Here is a 17,347-nt window from a genome sequence, read left to right as displayed (position 1 = left end):
TCCAATGAATCTAGTGGAAGAGGAAGTTATGGTGAGAAAGAGGTCCTAACAGAAACAATAGAGGTAGATCTGGAAGTTCTGGTGGAGGTTCATAATTTGCAAACATGAAGTATTACCATTGCAGTAAGTTTGGTCATCCTACCTATAGGTGTTTGGAGAAGGAAACCTCATCACATAAAGAGAAAAGAATTAATTATGTGCAAGAGGATTCCAGTAGTGTGAAGTCTCTTGAAGTAAACCTTGACCTAGAGAGTGGTGATAATCTGATGATTAGAAGGGTGTTAATCAGGGAACCAGTTAAAGAAGAACCAAAATAGAGGAGGTCTCTTTTCAGGATAAAGTGCAAGTTACTTGGTAAGGTCTATAAAGTAATCATTGATTCAGGATCAACTGACAATATCATCTCCAAAGAAGCAGTAAGTAAACTTGGGTTGAGTAGCATGCCACATAGTCATCCTTACAAGGTCACATGGTTGAATAAAGGACAACATGTGTTAGTAAATGAACAAGTATGGGTTAAGTTTTCAATTAGGAAGTATTCTGATAGAATTTTATGTGATGTTCTACCCATGGATGCTTGTCATTTGTTGCTAGGCAGACCATGGCAATTTGACAAAAAAGCTATCCATGACAGAGAGAAGTCTTATGCATTCACAAAATAAGGGGTGACATACAGAATTCAATCTTTGGTAGAGAATGAAGGAATCAAGCTTAGTAGTCCTAATGTGTTGTTGACTGAAGGAAAATAATTTTTGAGAGATGTCAAGAAAGGAGATGGAGAACATTATGCTCTCTTAGTGAAACCTAGTCAAGAAGAGAAGATTAAACAAGAAAGTTTACCTAAAGAGGTTAAGCAATTGTTAGAACAATTTAAGGACATTGTGAGTGATGGAACACCTGCAATGCTACCTCCTCCTAGAACAGTAAGTCACCAGATAGACTTTATACACAGGGCATCACTGCCAAATAAAGCTGCATATAAGATGACTCCTGATCAAAACAAGGAAGTGGCAAGACAAGTACAAGAGCTACTTGACCAAGGTCTAATCAGGAAAAGTATAAGTCCATGTGCTGTACTAGTGGTGTTAGCAACCAAGAAAGGAGGTAGATGGAGATTATGTACTAACTCTAGGGCAATAAACAGAATCACCATAAGATATAGGTTTCCTATCCCTAGAATTGAGGATTTAATGGATTGTCTTCGAGAAGCAAATCATTATACTAAGTTGGATTTAAAGAGTGGATATCACTAGATCCGGATTAAAGAAGGGGATGAATGGAAAACAACTTTTAAGACTACAGAGGGTTTATATGAGTGGTTAGTTATGCCATTTGGGCTTACTAACGCCCCTAGTACCTTCACGAGGTTGATGAATGAGGTATTGAAGGAATACATAGGTAGATTTGTAGTGGTATACCTTGATGATATCCTCATATTCAACAAAATAGAGAAAGAGCTTCTTGAACACTTACAGATTGTATTAAGAAAACTGCATGAGGAACAGTTGGCAATCAACCTTGAAAATGTGAATTTATGAAACGCGGCCTCATTTATCTAGGTTTTGTAGTGTCACAAGGCACTTTGAAAATTGATCCTAGCAAGGTGGAAGCAATACAGAGTTGGCCTACACTGAGAACTGCTACTGAGGTAAGAAGTTTCCATGGGCTTGCCCAATTTTATAGAAAGTTCATTTGAGGTTTTAGTGAAATTTGTGCTCCTACTCTTGATACAATTAAGGGTGGGTTGAAAACTAAGTTTAGGCTGACTAAAGGAGCCGACCAGGGGTTTGAATTACTCAAAAAGAGGATATCTACCCAACCCATCCTAGTTTTACCAAGTTTTGATAAGTTATTTACCCTAGAATGTGATGCTAGTCATATAGTAGTAGGAGTTGTTTTGAACCAAGAGGGAAGACCAGTAGCATTCTATAGTGAGAAATTGAATGAAGCCAAGAAAAAATATTCATCCTATGACTTAGAATTTTATGCCTTAGTGCAAGCTCTTAGGAAGTGGAGGCATTATCTATTGCCCAAAGAATTTGTAGTGTTTACAGATAACCAAGCCTTGAGTTTTATTAATTCACAAGAAAAGTTGAGCAATAGGCACATCAAATGGATAGAATACCTGTAGGCATACACCTTCACTATCAAACACAAAAAGGGACATCTAGACAAGGTAGCAGACGCCTTAAGTAGAAGACTTCTCACTGTCCAAGAAGTGACTTTGCAGAGCATAGGTGTGGAAAGTTTCAAGGAACTTTACAAGGAAGATGAAGATTTTTCTAAGGTATACAAGGTATATAGTGACTTTAATAATCATTTCAACAACCAGTATGCAGATTACACATTGCAGAGTGGTCTTTTGTTTAAGGGATGCCAGTTATGTGTGCCAAGAGGATTTATGAGGGAAAATATCATATAGGAAAAACATAGTGGAAGTCTTAGTGGACATTTTGGTCTGAACAAAACACTTGAGTTGGTGCAAAGATTTTATTATTGGCCGAAAATGCATAAAGATATCAGGAAGTATGTTGAGAAGTGTATTGTGTGTCAGAAAGCCCAGGGTACTAGTTCAAATGCTGGACTATATTAACCTTTACCAATTCTCAATAGACCGTGGGAGTGCATTAGTATGGATTTCATTGTGAGATTACCAAAGACCAAGACTGGCCTGGATAGTATTTTTGTCATTGCTGTTCGGTGTAGTAAAATGAGTCATTTTGTTCCCTGCAAGACTACACATGATGCTAGTTACATTGCACATTTATTTTTCAAAGAGGTGGTAAGAATTCATGGGATGCCTCTCGGTATAGTTTCAGACAGGGATGTGAAGTTTATGGGACACTTTTGGAAAACTTTGTGGACAAGACTGAGAACTAACCTTTCTTTTGGTCCTGTGTATCATCCGCAGACAGATGGTCAAACTGAGGTCATTAACCGAGTATTGGGTAATCTTCTGAGGTGTCTGACAAAAGAATATGGACAGATGTGGGATCAAGTGTTACCACAGGCAGAATTTGCATATAATAACAGTGTCAACAGAACTACAGGTAAGAGCCCTTTTGAGATTTTTTATGGACTCCGCTTATGTGGTGTTTATGAACTTTGAGATTTAGGAAGCTGGAAGGAAGAAGTGGACATGCAGAGGATTTCACTTAGTCTATGAAAGAGGTGCATGAACAAGTGCAGAAAACATTGATTGACGTTACACAGAGGATTAAGGCTAAAGCAGATGAGAGGAGAAAGGACATTCAATTTGGAGTTGGAGATATGGTGATGGTACATCTGAACAAGGCAAGATTGCAGAAGGGAGTCCCTAGTAAGATTCATATGAGGAGAATAGGTCATTGCAAAATCTTGGCTAAGTATGGCTCAAATGCCTATAAGATAGATTTGCTAGCAGATTTGGCATTGTCCCCTGTGTTTAATGTACAAGACTTGGTTTTGTTTAAAGGTCCCATAGCAATGGCAGATGGACTGCACCTAGCAGGGGAGACTACTCTCTATGATATTCCAGTACCATCCATGTCTAAATTATAGGCGAAATAGGTTTTAGATTCCCAAGTGCAGAAGCAAATGAGGCATGGCATGTATATGGGACACTTAATCAAGTGGCCTAACTTACCTGAAGCCGAAGCCACTTGGGTTGCCGAATCTGATTTTAATTGACTGGGCATTGATGTCGCCTTGTCGCCCCCATGGGGACTTGATTTTTTTTTTTTTTGTGTGGGGAGTATGGTGCAGGAGCACCTAAGGGTGAACAAAGACCCTTTCAAATTTTGGCAATTTTGGCATAAGGATCGGTGTTTGTCCATTAGGTTGTCTGTTTGGAGCTTGGAGTGCATTTTGACTTCTTTTGAAAATCTCATGTATCGGCTTACCTATCCTGATAACCCGACGAGGTGCCATCGGCTATCGACGGGACTAATTTCTACCTACCCCGATAGGCCGATGAGGTCACAAGTAGAGTGGAGCAAGTGGAGTGAGTCCGTTGCGGAGCCATCGGGTATAGGCAAGACATGTTTTGGGCTAACCCGATGATCCGATGGGAAAGCATGCAGTTTGGAGCGTACCACCGACCATCAGAAAGACTGTCTTGGTGCTAACCCGATGACCCGATGGAAGCCAATGTGGAAGTGCGCAATGTGCAAAATGCCATCGGACATCAAACTAAGTGTTTTGTGACTACTCTGATGACTTGATAGGTAAACATGCGAGTTGTAAACCACCACGGGATGTCCCGAATAGTGTTGTGGTGCGAACCCGATGACCCAATGGAGGTTGAAAGACAATTACAACAGGAAACTGATTGTGTCGAGTTCGATCTCGTCTGTTAGGGATGTTCTCATGACATGTCACAGAGGATATAAAAGACCCAATGGGCATTCTGTAAGGGGTTAGATTTGGAATTTTTGGATGTGATAGTTCCACGAAACGAACATCTTTTGAATAGCTATTTGTAGACCATTTTCTGTTTTCCCTTCTCGGAGTTCTGTAAATAATGGCTTAATCTATAAATGCCCATGTGATAGAGTAGATGTTTCCTTTCTGCGTTCTGTGAGTTCCAATTCTGTGTTCGTGCCAAGATCAGTTTTGTAAATAAGTTGTCATTTTGTTTCTTGTTTTCTGTTGGTGTCAAGCAGTCATAAACATGACTCTGTCTTGACTCTCCATTGTGGGATCCACACGACCATTGGAGGTTGTCAACAAGAGCCAGTCATGTACAATAGAGTTCCTTTTGTAGCAGACCTGGGAATGGCGTTGACCATTTCAACAAAATGGCCCTAGGCAAGCTTGATGATAGCCCAACTAGGTATCAGTGACCAAAAAGGAAATCACTTGGAGGGTAGACTGGAGTCTAGGCTTTCAACCTCAGACTAGAGGAAGATGGGATCAATGGGAAAGAAGATCTAAGCATGAGGAGGAAAACAACTTAGCAAAAGTTGTAGGTACAATCCATGGTTGAGTAAACCCTGCAAGTTGTCTGGTTAGATTCAGTGGGCTAGTGAGTTGGTGGATTTATGAGAGTGAATTCACATAGAGCAGAGTATCAAACCTCGATAGTGAGGGCCTAGAGTGGATTAGTGGAATAGTGAGAGGAGAATTCCCGGGTTAGGATAGGAAGAAAGCCTTACAGTGAGTCAAGCTGACTCAAGCAACTAGGATCCTCCCTATCACAATATCTTTCTCTAGAAGTTGAATCTAGTGTATTTACCCCCCTCTTCCAATGTAATATGGAAAATGTGTTTGGAGGGAAATACAAAGTGAAACTTTCATCTCTCCTCGGAGGGAAGAAAAACTTTCCTCTCGATCTCTCCATCATTTACCTTTTCCAACATAACAATATATATATATATATATATATATATAATACGTATCGAAAACCACAGCTGAAATCATTTTTTTTAACAACCGATGAAAAAATGGTTTGAAATTTCATTGTCTCGGGCTTTCCCCTCCCCATGTCTAGGGACAAAAAATACGTATCAAAAACCACAACAAAATTCCCAAACCCATTTTAATAAATCCTCTAATCCAGTAGGTTAAAAAACACAATAACAATGGCTTCCTGGAGATTGTTGAAATTTTAAATCTTGTTTTCTAACTGGCCATTCAAACCAAAATCTTTTTTTTTAAACAACTCACACACAAGCTGAATTTAACAACAACCAGTTTTCAAATTCACAAAACACAACACAAAAGCAGTTAGGAAAGTACAACATATAACATGAAAATCAGATTCCTCCATTCATTCTTTCTTCCCTAATAGAGAGGAAACCAGAAAAAACAAACAGATACAAATAAACAAACAAAGGTTTTCAAAATCCCAACCTTCCATAGCTTTCCTGGAAAGAAATTTGAGAAGAGCTCCCCATCCTCCCAAGATGCCAAAGCTTTCACCCAAAATCCTAATCACCAGTAGAGAGGAAAAAACAATTCAGAATGAAAAACCAATCCCCCCTTTTTAATTTTTTTTCCAAATTATAAAGCAATTCACCCAAAAATCAATTTTAGGGCACAAATTCATTTTTTTAATAAAAATTAAAAATCTAATCTTTAACAAAATTATATTTTTCATTAAAAATACAATTCCCTCTCACACCAAAGTCAACATGCAATTTAATCCCTTTTTTAAAAACAAATAAAAATGACTTTTTTATAAATACAAAAGGCATAAAATAAACCCATTATATGATGGCTTTGAAACAATAATTTAAATAAATCAACCTAGCATGCTTGCATTATTAATTTAACCATAAAAATGTATGCATAATGATTTATCCCCATTTAATTTATAAACGCAATTCACATAAAACAACACTAGAAGAATAAATAAAGTCACAAAATGCATAACACACAAAACTCAACTTAAACAAAATAGAGACATGACCCACATACCAACGTCATGAATAGCGGCCTACTTGGCGATGTGACAGGGTAGACAAAAGATTGATGACTCTCACAAATGAGCAAGGCTAGGGATGGCATTAGGGCCTTAGAACTATCTCTTCCACTTCCATTGGGTTAATTAGGTACGCTCAAACCTGTGGAGCCAGGTGGAGTCGGTACCTTGTACCTACAATTTCTTGCATCGCCAAACCACACATACATATATATACAAACACGGTAAACACACCGATGAAGGACAATCGTGACTTTCCGTGTCTCACTGAAACGAGTGACAGAAAATAATCTCCTCGCACCCCATACACTTTCCACACATACATGACAACATATACACATAGCAACACACACATAAAGTAAATATGTTAGTCCATCATTAGTAACACCTAAATAAAATTAACATTTCATCATTTATAAAATACAATGCATAAGCAAAGTTAACAACAACTCATTCAAAGACATAGTGCCTATTCAACATCTACTCCTCAACAAGCTATAATGCATAATCATGTTCACCAAATCACACTCCAAAGCATCATACTAGAATAACATATCATAATCATAATAAATCAAACATCCACGTAAGCCACTAAAAAGTCAACCATGGTCAAAAAGGTAAAAAAAGGTCTGATTAGGGTAGGGGTACTACACCATCTCTCTCATGTCAAAGCATTGATTCCTTTCCAGAATCCACCATGTATATCCAAAGTCCAACCCTATGTCAAGAGGATGATTTAGAGCATGAAGAAATAAGTCTTGAAATGGATCAAGATCTTAAAACTTTTCCATTTCATACTACATTTGACCAAGTTCTCATTTCCTTTAATGATATCCCTTTTCTTGTCCATTCTATCCAAGAACACAACACCTTTTCAAGTCCCACTTGTATTCCATTCCTTGAGCAAGGTCAAGACATCCCTTCCATTATTCCTAATTATCCTATTGAAAGTCAAGAGAAGAGCACCTTTAAAGAGGAATCTAATGATCTTCCTCCTTGTCAAGATCAAAGTATCCTTTCAGTTTCATATCCACTACAAGACCCTATCATCCCTTTAAATCCTCCACAAGGTTTCTTTGTTCCTCCATCTCCATGTCCTAATCCTCAATATACACTCCAATATTTCATTTGTTTTGATGATCCCATTATTCCTTCCATTAAATCTCATGAAGAGCCTGTCATTGATCCTGGTCCCCCTCACGATCCCGATCCCTCTCATGATTCTAAAATATTGGTGCAAGATGTTCATGAACCCCCTACATGTCAAATGGGTTCCTCCACTTCCATGCTACATCCATTTCAAAGCGGATCCATGTCATGTTCTCAAAGCAATGGGTATCCTAATGATTATGACCTTGGCTACACAACTCACTCTCAAGACATTGGTATTCCTCCATCTACATCCAAACATGCACCTATCCCTTAATCTCTTCCATCCATTTTAGGTCCTTATATCCCTTCATCGTCTATTCAGGATCAGCAAAGGCACACATCCTTGAGCACCTTCCATCTATCCAAAATACCTTCATATCATCCCTATCCATCCATTTATTCTTTTCCCCCTCCAAGCAATTTGGATGCCAAGAATAAAAGTCATAAGTCCAGTAATCCACATGTATTCAAGGATCAACATGTCTCATCTAATTGACATGTCAAAACAAATAAAAATATGACCCAAAAAAAAAAAGAAATATCCAGAAGGCCACAAACGCCCACTGAGAAAAAGAAAGAAAAAACAAAATCTGTATGGGTTCCTCAATCCCTTGTGCAAGCAATGTGTTCCAAGGAACTGCAAAAGAATGAAAAATAAAAAACCATGTGGATTCCTAAGTGTCTCCTTGAAGCACAATAGTCTAAAAATAAATCCAAATTGGCATCCAAAATTGCTATTCCTCTATCCAAACCTTTCAAATATATTCCTCCATCGTCTCCTTCATCCATTTTGGGTCCTTATATCCCAAAATCCATAGCTATTGTTCCATCCAAATCTCAAAATTTGAGATCTACTTTTCCTCCATGAGTCCACCACCCCTCAAGGTGTGTGCCAATGTTGATATTGGCAACACTTCCATCTACCCAAGCACAAATTTTCCAATACCCTATCCATTATGCAATGCATATTTTCCATCCTTCTATCCCTTTGATCCAATCCTTTGCATAAATCCTCACCTTAGTCCTATCTTATTTCCATGTCATTATCCTGCCAACGTCTTTGAGCATACTTTTAATAGTCATGGTTTGTTGCAACACAAATTTCAAGGCTACTATCCAAACAACAATATTCTTGAGTCCTTCTTCCATCCCCTATCATGTGTCCATTTTTAGCTAAAATGTCAAAAATACAAAAAAAAAAAGTAAAAAGAAAAAGTAAAGAAAAATAATTTGTCCACTGGTGAAAACCTGGCAAACAGATGCCTTGGGTAAGTACCATGATGAAAACCTAGCAAACAGGCATCATGCATAATCTTTTATCTTCTTGCATTCCACACTTGGGGGCAGGTTTCAGTTATGCTATCCTATTGTATCCTATTGTCCTTCATTACTCCATTATCATGTCATATGCTATTTCCCTTCATACCCTCCATTTTCCACCTTTTATCTTGACAAGGCCGAGGATCTTCATGAACGTCATGCATCTTGTCTGCAACTTTCAGTCTATCATAGATTTTGGTCCTTAGCCATTGGCTTATTACAACCTTTTGTCCACATTCCTTGGCTTATTGCAACCTTTTGTCACTATCCCTTAGCCTATCATAGCCTTCAATCCATATCCCTTATCTATTTTTGATCTTGTTTATCCTATCCATATCCTATCGCCGTCCATACATTCTTTTCTATCCCTTGATCTTGATTCAACTTGAGGACATAAAATGCAAAATATGGTTTCAAAAACCTCTTGACATGTCCCTCATGCCATGCCATTGCTTTACATTGTCATATCCAGTCCCTTATCCCATCACGCGATAGCCCTTAAAAATTGAATCCGCTTTGTCTCCATAATAAATGGCCCCTATCTCCCCTCTATCCACTAACATTTTAGCAAGCCTATTTATCCATTCATCATATTCTTTACCTTGCTAGACACTGGAGGCAAACAAAAACAAAGAAATAATGTCCTAAAAAAATCAAATAAAGTTCTGAAAAAATCAATAAAAATAAAATAATGTCCTGAAAAAATTCATTAAAAATTATAAAACATCTTGAAATAATCCAAAATAGCGTAAAATGTCTTCAAAAAAAGCACACTAAAAACTCTAAAAATTGGAAATAATCAAAATCAATACAACAATCATTTTCATTCCATCAATAAACTATCCCTTTTGTACATAGACAAACATTTGAGTGAACATCCGAAAGAAAACATGAAAAATATTGTTCTTAACAAATCATGCATCAACAGATGAATTGTTCAACCAAGAAAACTTTCAAACTAATCAAAGTTGTCGTATCAATCAATCAACATCAATATCATTGGTCCTTATCAACATTATCATGGGTCTTATACAGGGTGTGGTATACTCGAAACTAGACTGTGTCTAGTCTTAGATGGGATATTGCATTCCTTGAAACCAGGTAGCATGATCATCCTATAGACAACCATTCAACCACAATATTATCAATTTTGGCAACAAGATCAAAATGGTTGTTTGACTTGTTTGAATTTGTGCATCTTATCTTTTTTATTGATTGATCCTTGATCATGTTCCTATGTTACTTGATGATGTCATTAAGTGATTTAGAGTGGCTAGGATGGTTCATGGTCTTTTCTTTTTGTCTTTTGTTTGCAGGGTGTTTCATAACATTCTAGGGCAAGTATGTCTTGGGTGTCTGTGTTGGCATGCTCACATTGTGGTTGTCACACAAACCTCAACCTTTGACACACACAATATCTTAGGATGGTTGAACCATTCCTTGTCTGCAAAATGTCTGTTCTATGCAAAAGGGACTGCTTTATTGCCTTGGCCTTCAATGCTATAGCACACCGCATTTGTTTTTGCCATATCAAATAAAGGCCCTCACCTACATTTTTGCATTTATGAAAGCAATATTTAATCACACTAATCATTCTTCACTTCTCTTTTGCATTTCTTCTATCTCATCAATCATTCTATCCCTTCATCAAATCAATCATTATCATGTTATCTATTCTATCTGATCAATCGAGAATTTCTTCATTTGATATCAATCAACCCTTTTCTACAATCAATTGACATTCTTCACTTTCGACTAACCATTCTTCTCTTCTTTCGAGACATCATTCATTTATTTTATACATAAACAATCTCTTGAAGGGGCATCCTACCTCCATCCCTTGGTCAACTAGGGCATGATTTCTCAAAAATTTCTTTGAAACAATGCTCAGAATCGCATTGTCTCAAAGAGGGGCAAAATTTAGACACTAAAAATTGTCCTAAGTCTTCGACAACACTTTTCACTACCTTTCATCTAAATTGATTAAATAATTTTAATTATTTAATTAGTACTAATATTATTCTTCTGTTTTTCTATAATTGAATAATTCTTAATTATTTAATTATTGTTCTTCTAAATCATTAATTAAATAATCTTCATTATTTAATTAATATTCATCATTATCTCTTTCTAATCAATTAATCTTAATCTTAATCTTAATTGACTAATCCTAACTATTCCTCTTTGATTAAATAATTATAATTTTCTTAATTATTTAATCCCTAATTATTTAATCCCTTTATTCTAAGCTAGTTATTCTTCCATGATTAAATAATATTTTAATTATTTAATCCCTTTCTCCAAATTATTCTAATTAAATAAATTTTTAATTTATTTAATTACCATGTATGGGTGAAATAAATAAATTTTATTTATTTATTTATGACCCCACTTAACTCTTCCACTTTCTAATTTCTATCTCCCTTATCTCTTCAAACTTGCTAATTCAGCACTACTCCTTTCCTCCACTTTCATTTTGGCATATTTTGTTGAAAATAGATGTTTCCAATATTCATTTTCACTTAACTCTTTTCATTTCTATTTCTTCCTCAATATTGGAAATGCAATTTCATTTTTTATCCTCACTTAACAAGTCCTCTCATTTAATCTTGTCCATTGATTACTTTCAATCTCAAATCAGTCTTAGCCATCTAATCAATCTCAAATTCTCTATAATTTGAGCACTTTTCTCATCATTTTCATCCACATTTTGAGTAACTGTATTGTTAAAATAACTTCAAATCTTCAAATCTTCTCGCCCTTGCTTTCAACACATTTACAATTTGGAGTTTGAGAGCCACATACCATTTGATTATAGAAGCAAAAAGGATAATGAAGGGGATCATTTCGAGCATATGAAGGATGGTTTGCATTTGCTTATCTTATTTCCTTGTTTATGTTTTATTTTTGTACCTTCATTCGGTTGGCAACAATGCAACAAACTGAGAGAGGGGGGGGGGGGTGAATCAGTTTGCACCAAAAACTTATGGCAACTTACACCACAAAACAAATATGATATTTAACAGTTAAAGCATGAAACAACACCACATCAATAGCCCACATAATACCAAGATTTTTGGCATGGAAAACCTAGTTAGGGGAGAAACCATGGTCTGAACCTACCCACAATGAGATAATACCCTATTAGGAGTAAATGTGAGTATTACAATGAGAATGCACATGCATTCGGGCACACTACCTAGAGCTCACTTGTCAAAATAAGAAACCCAGAAAGGCTAAAACCTTAAGGGAAGGCTCACTACCTTACAGGAAGTCTCATTGACTTACAAAAACATTTGGACTACAATCTGGATTACATGAACTATGAAAATAACATCTCCATATGCTTGAGTATAGTTCCGGTTAAGCACGCAGTCTGCTCTGCAACACTTCTCTTCTCCTTCACACTTTTGAAAGATCAAATCACTTGTTCACACATCCAACTCAATCTACACTCGCATATACAACACATACACTTGCAAACATGCATCTTACATGATTATTACATATATTTATACAAACCCTCAATCCATATTTCAAGGTCGGCCAAACCCTCAATACAAATTAGAAAATAATATCCTCACATGCTACAATAATACATGTGGACCAAAACAATGCAAGCTAAGACATAGTCTGGACCCAAAACAATACTGCAAATATGAAACACCTCTAAGAATTATGCCTCGATCATCCACAACATGCTACGATCACCAAGAATGTTGCATAGCACGACAAACATCACCGAACAAGGAAAAAATTTAATAACGCACACAATAATCAATGCGGACCACCAATATGCATTGAACATGATCTAGAGACATTCACAAGCAACATGAATAACATCACAACAACTGCAACAACTCAGATTACCACAATCATCATCATTTCTCTACCAAAGTACAAGAACATCAACATAAATAACTGTCAAACTAAAAGATTTGCTTGTGGACCTCCAAATCATGAACCATGCAAACTGAGGACACACATCAACATCCAGAGAACATCCCAAAAATCTGCAACCAAAGATATAGCAATTCTGTAGCAATATGGAGCACAAACCATAATACCAAATAACATGAACAACTGCATAACATCCTCAACACTAGATCTCATAACTAAATCAAATCATCATGCAGACCTCTGCAAATGGGAATGAACCATCTACAAACAACATACCAAAAACCCTTTAAACCACATCAGCTCATCTGCAACACATAGGCTAAAACAACTCATCCAATCAAACTGCAACACTGGAATACACAGAAGAAAACTTTTCAACAATCTCCTCATCAACAATATCCACATGTGTTGACATTAATGACAACATATCAGCCAATATCCAACACATTGATGTGGGATTTATGGATTTTATTAAATGCCTAACTTTTCCTCTCACAATTGATATTTCAAGTACTTACAAAAGTTCATGTAGAAGGCACAAACACCATCAAGATAGATTTGTAAGCTCACCACCTCAATGCACTATGGACCACCAATAATAAAGGGCACACAACTCTCTTAATTGATCTTTTACGTGTTTAGCAAAGTCCACACAATTAGAAGCTGGCACGAATCATTTAGACCTCCAATTCTCAAATCAAATTTTCAGGGATTAATCCTAACACAGTCCAAAAGAAAATTTTGAAAATATTTTCAACCAATATCACATGAAGGACTATTTCCCATGGAAGTACAAGAGTTATGCTTTAGTGAATATTCACATTATCCCTTGTGACACAACTGAAACTTCTTTTAAACTAGAGTTTTATTGGCACCAAATTAAACCTCAACGTAACTTAATTGTTGTTCAAGTAAATGCAATTGGCAGGTGTAAAGCCCCAAATTTGGTGACCTTTCCCAACATACAGATAGCTTGTGCAAAATTCATTGCAGATCGAATGATAGTATGACCCAACGTCATCCTAAAATTGGCAGGTCACTCAACGTTGCCATGGTCATCTTTTCTACAAACTTTATATCACTCCACCATTCTAACCTCCCATGCTGCTAGTAGATAAGACTAGGGTAGATAATATCAAACAACGTCATAGATCTTAACTTGTTATGTTTCATTGTTATGCTTGTAATACTCTACCATGAGTTGAAACATCCATCTAGACATGATGGCAGATGGATTTTTGTCATAAGTTGTGGTGGCAAGTGCTTTGGTATAAATGCAGGCAAAACGTGAAAGCTTTAGAGGCTTTATAAGATTTCAAGAAAAAACAATCAGCTAGTGTAAAGCCTGATGCCTCAATAATTGCGAACAACCACTCTATCTATGCTCATATTGGTGCGTTGGATCAAGGTATAGACAACTACCAATGCACAAAGGAAGGAAAATGTTTTGTGAACTATTGTAGTTTACAACTTCCCTGGGCAATATGAATGCAAGTCATAAAAGCATAGAAAAAACATTGTTGTATTTTTCTATTTGATATAATGGCTCAAAGAAATGTCATCTCGTAGAATGCAGTGCTTTGCATGATATGTGCCAAAATAGATTTGTAGAGAAGTCATTTAAAGTATTAAATAAAATGCAATTGGCAGGTGGAAAGTTGACTTCCATAGCCTTTGCTAGTGTTGCGATTAGAGATTTGAAACAAAGAATGAGCCTCTGTCAATGTTGCGATTAGAGATTTGAAACAAAGAATGAGCCTCTGTCAAAGCATGAATAGCAGTGGGTAGCGTATTGGAGATTCGCAACAAAGAGACAGTTTGTAGAAGCACTAAATGTATGTGTTAAACATAAACATAATATGCACTAAATGTAGCATTGAAAAGGATTTAGAAGCTTTCGAGCCAATGCAACTGGTAGGTGTAGAGCTAAATTCAACAACCTTTTCTTGTAGCTACCCTACCTATGCTGTGCTGGGAGCTTTAAAACAGACAATGGACCTCTATTGAAGCATAGAGGATAACACAATAATGTGACAAAATGCTTCCAAGAGATGTCAATCTCATGGAATGCAGTACGTACAGGATATGCGTAGACAATTGCAGTGTTGACATTTTTGGTATTGACCTCAACTACAAGAAGATATCAAGAATTCGTCATAGACTATCTATTTGTTATTTAATAAAGTAGGCACTATACCTGGCTGGTAACAAGATAAGTGAAGTGGAAGGTCTAAATCAACTGTTGCAGCTGATAGTGTTGGACATAAGCTTGTATATTTGAACAACCAATCAATTAAGACAATTTTTGCATGATGAATATCGGTACAAACTGCACTGTTGATATTGCAAATACTGATATGATGAACAGTTATCACAACCACACAAACTGTAGACACTCAAAATGAAATCTCAACAATAAAATAAGTTGACACAGTATTAATCTAGTAGAAAATGCGATAGAACCAGCAAGTACACGACATATACCAAAATGTCATCATTAAAACAAAGGCTTAGTTATGAACATAAATCAATAATTAATTAACACCATTTAATATTAGCATATACGGAAAATAAGCAAATACATGAAATATACTTTCTCCATGATACTCATGAAGCCATTTGATCTTCCTTGTCCTCCTCGTCTCCATGATCTTGTTGCTCCAAGATTGACGAATGAAGAATGGGAGATTGATTGGAATAGTGAATGTGGATTGCTCTTACATTTGCATAACATAAGACATATGTGTAGATGATGATTTGAACATGGTAAGGGTGCTATGGGAATGATTATGGTGTCAAAGTGACAACATTAAGATGTAATGATTATGGATAAATGACCAGCATAAAGATATGAAATGAAGTGGTTTATTTGTGATGAATGAAGGCTTTAATTTATAGACCTTGGAGATATGAAATGGACAGTCAAGATTGAAAGGATGATGAAGGGCTCATATTGAAGGAGAGAGGATGAAGTGGACAAGGCACATAGCCTTTTGCCATGTGGAGCAAGTATCAATCCTTGCGAAGAACAATTAGTATGAGGAAGAGGGCAAAGTGTGCTCACACATGTGTGAGCACATCTTGGGAAGAACATTTGTCATGGGGAAGAGGGTAAGATTTTCTCATGAACATGTGAGAAAATCTTGGGAAGACCATGAGGCTGACAAGTGGAAACACTTTTAGCAAAGTGTAAGGGCTATAGGAAAAGGGGATATGAAATGTGGACTAAAAGGGAAAGGTGTAGGGTGACTCCATTGGGAAGAGCATTCTCACACATGTGTGAGCACCCCTTGGTCAAAGGTGAGGTGGAGACGTGAAATGACTTGTGCATGCAAGTAATTTATGAGGGGAGTCACATGTGGACTTGGGTAGGTGTGTAACATTTTAAAATAGCATAAATGTTGATAGGGATTAGGCTTAGGTTAATTGGCTTGATGAAGGGGGTTAAAAGGTGGGTTTGGAGGAATCACCAAATTAATTTAATTAATTGGGACTGGGAGGGGGATTGGAATATTGTCTAAGGTTGAGTTTGATTTATTGAAATTGTTGTTCTCAAATTCTAATTCCCCTATCCCCTCTGTAAGAAAATTTAAAGCCTCTATTGCATGTGGAGAGAACGATAAGAAAATCAAAATCCAGAATAACATATAACAAGGTTTATACGAAATCTTCTACACTTTAAGCCTAGCCTAGGCTTAGGTGGGTATACATCTTGTGAATACTTTCACAACTATAATATAAGATCCACAGTAAACCAGTGTTAGAAACCTATTAACCTCATCACCTCAACAATGCTGAAACTAAAGCGAAAAAACATGTGTTCATTGTCAGTGTTGACCCCAAGGAAGATAGAAAAACTCCATAAATGATATCAGTGCCTATTTCGGGCTACAAAGTCACCCAAACTAAACAAGAATTCCAAATCTGAACATTCACATACATCTCATTGGTTCGGCTTTATCAACCTAATATATGTCTAACATATATATGTCTTTTCTTTATGCTAGACCCAATCATCAAATTCAAGCAAAAAACAATTGATTTACTAACAAAAATGTTTCACGTATATTTAATTTCCCTCCTTGAGAGAAAAACCTAAAACATGTCTGTAAGATTGCCTTGAAAACCCTATTCAATCAAATAACCCTAGATTATTTAAAAGAAACCAGTAAATCAATGAATGCACACAAGAAGACAACAAAGATCTAGGCTCGGAATGCTTTGATCTGTATATTAATATTCATTTTTGAAAATCTTACATAACTCAAGGTGATTTATGAAAGAACCAGAAAACCTTAGATATATTTCAGCAGAGTTTCTTTACAAATTCTTGTGATAATTTTTTTTTTCAATAGTCCCGGTATCCATTTATAATGATATGGATGCAAACAAGCTTCGGAATTTCCTAGGAATAGTTTTTTACAACCATAATTCCCTCTTGAAAGAGGTTACAAATAGCCTTCATCCCTAACTTCCTAAAGGTTGTTACAACGCTGCAACATCAGTTGATTATTCTTGATCCTCTGCTTCTTGCACCATATATTTATCTTTCCATCCCTGAAACACTTCATC

Source organism: Cryptomeria japonica, chromosome 1 (genome assembly GCF_030272615.1).
Source record: "Cryptomeria japonica chromosome 1, Sugi_1.0, whole genome shotgun sequence".
Taxonomy (NCBI): domain Eukaryota; kingdom Viridiplantae; phylum Streptophyta; class Pinopsida; order Cupressales; family Cupressaceae; genus Cryptomeria; species Cryptomeria japonica.
Note: the sequence above shows the minus strand (reverse complement) of the source record.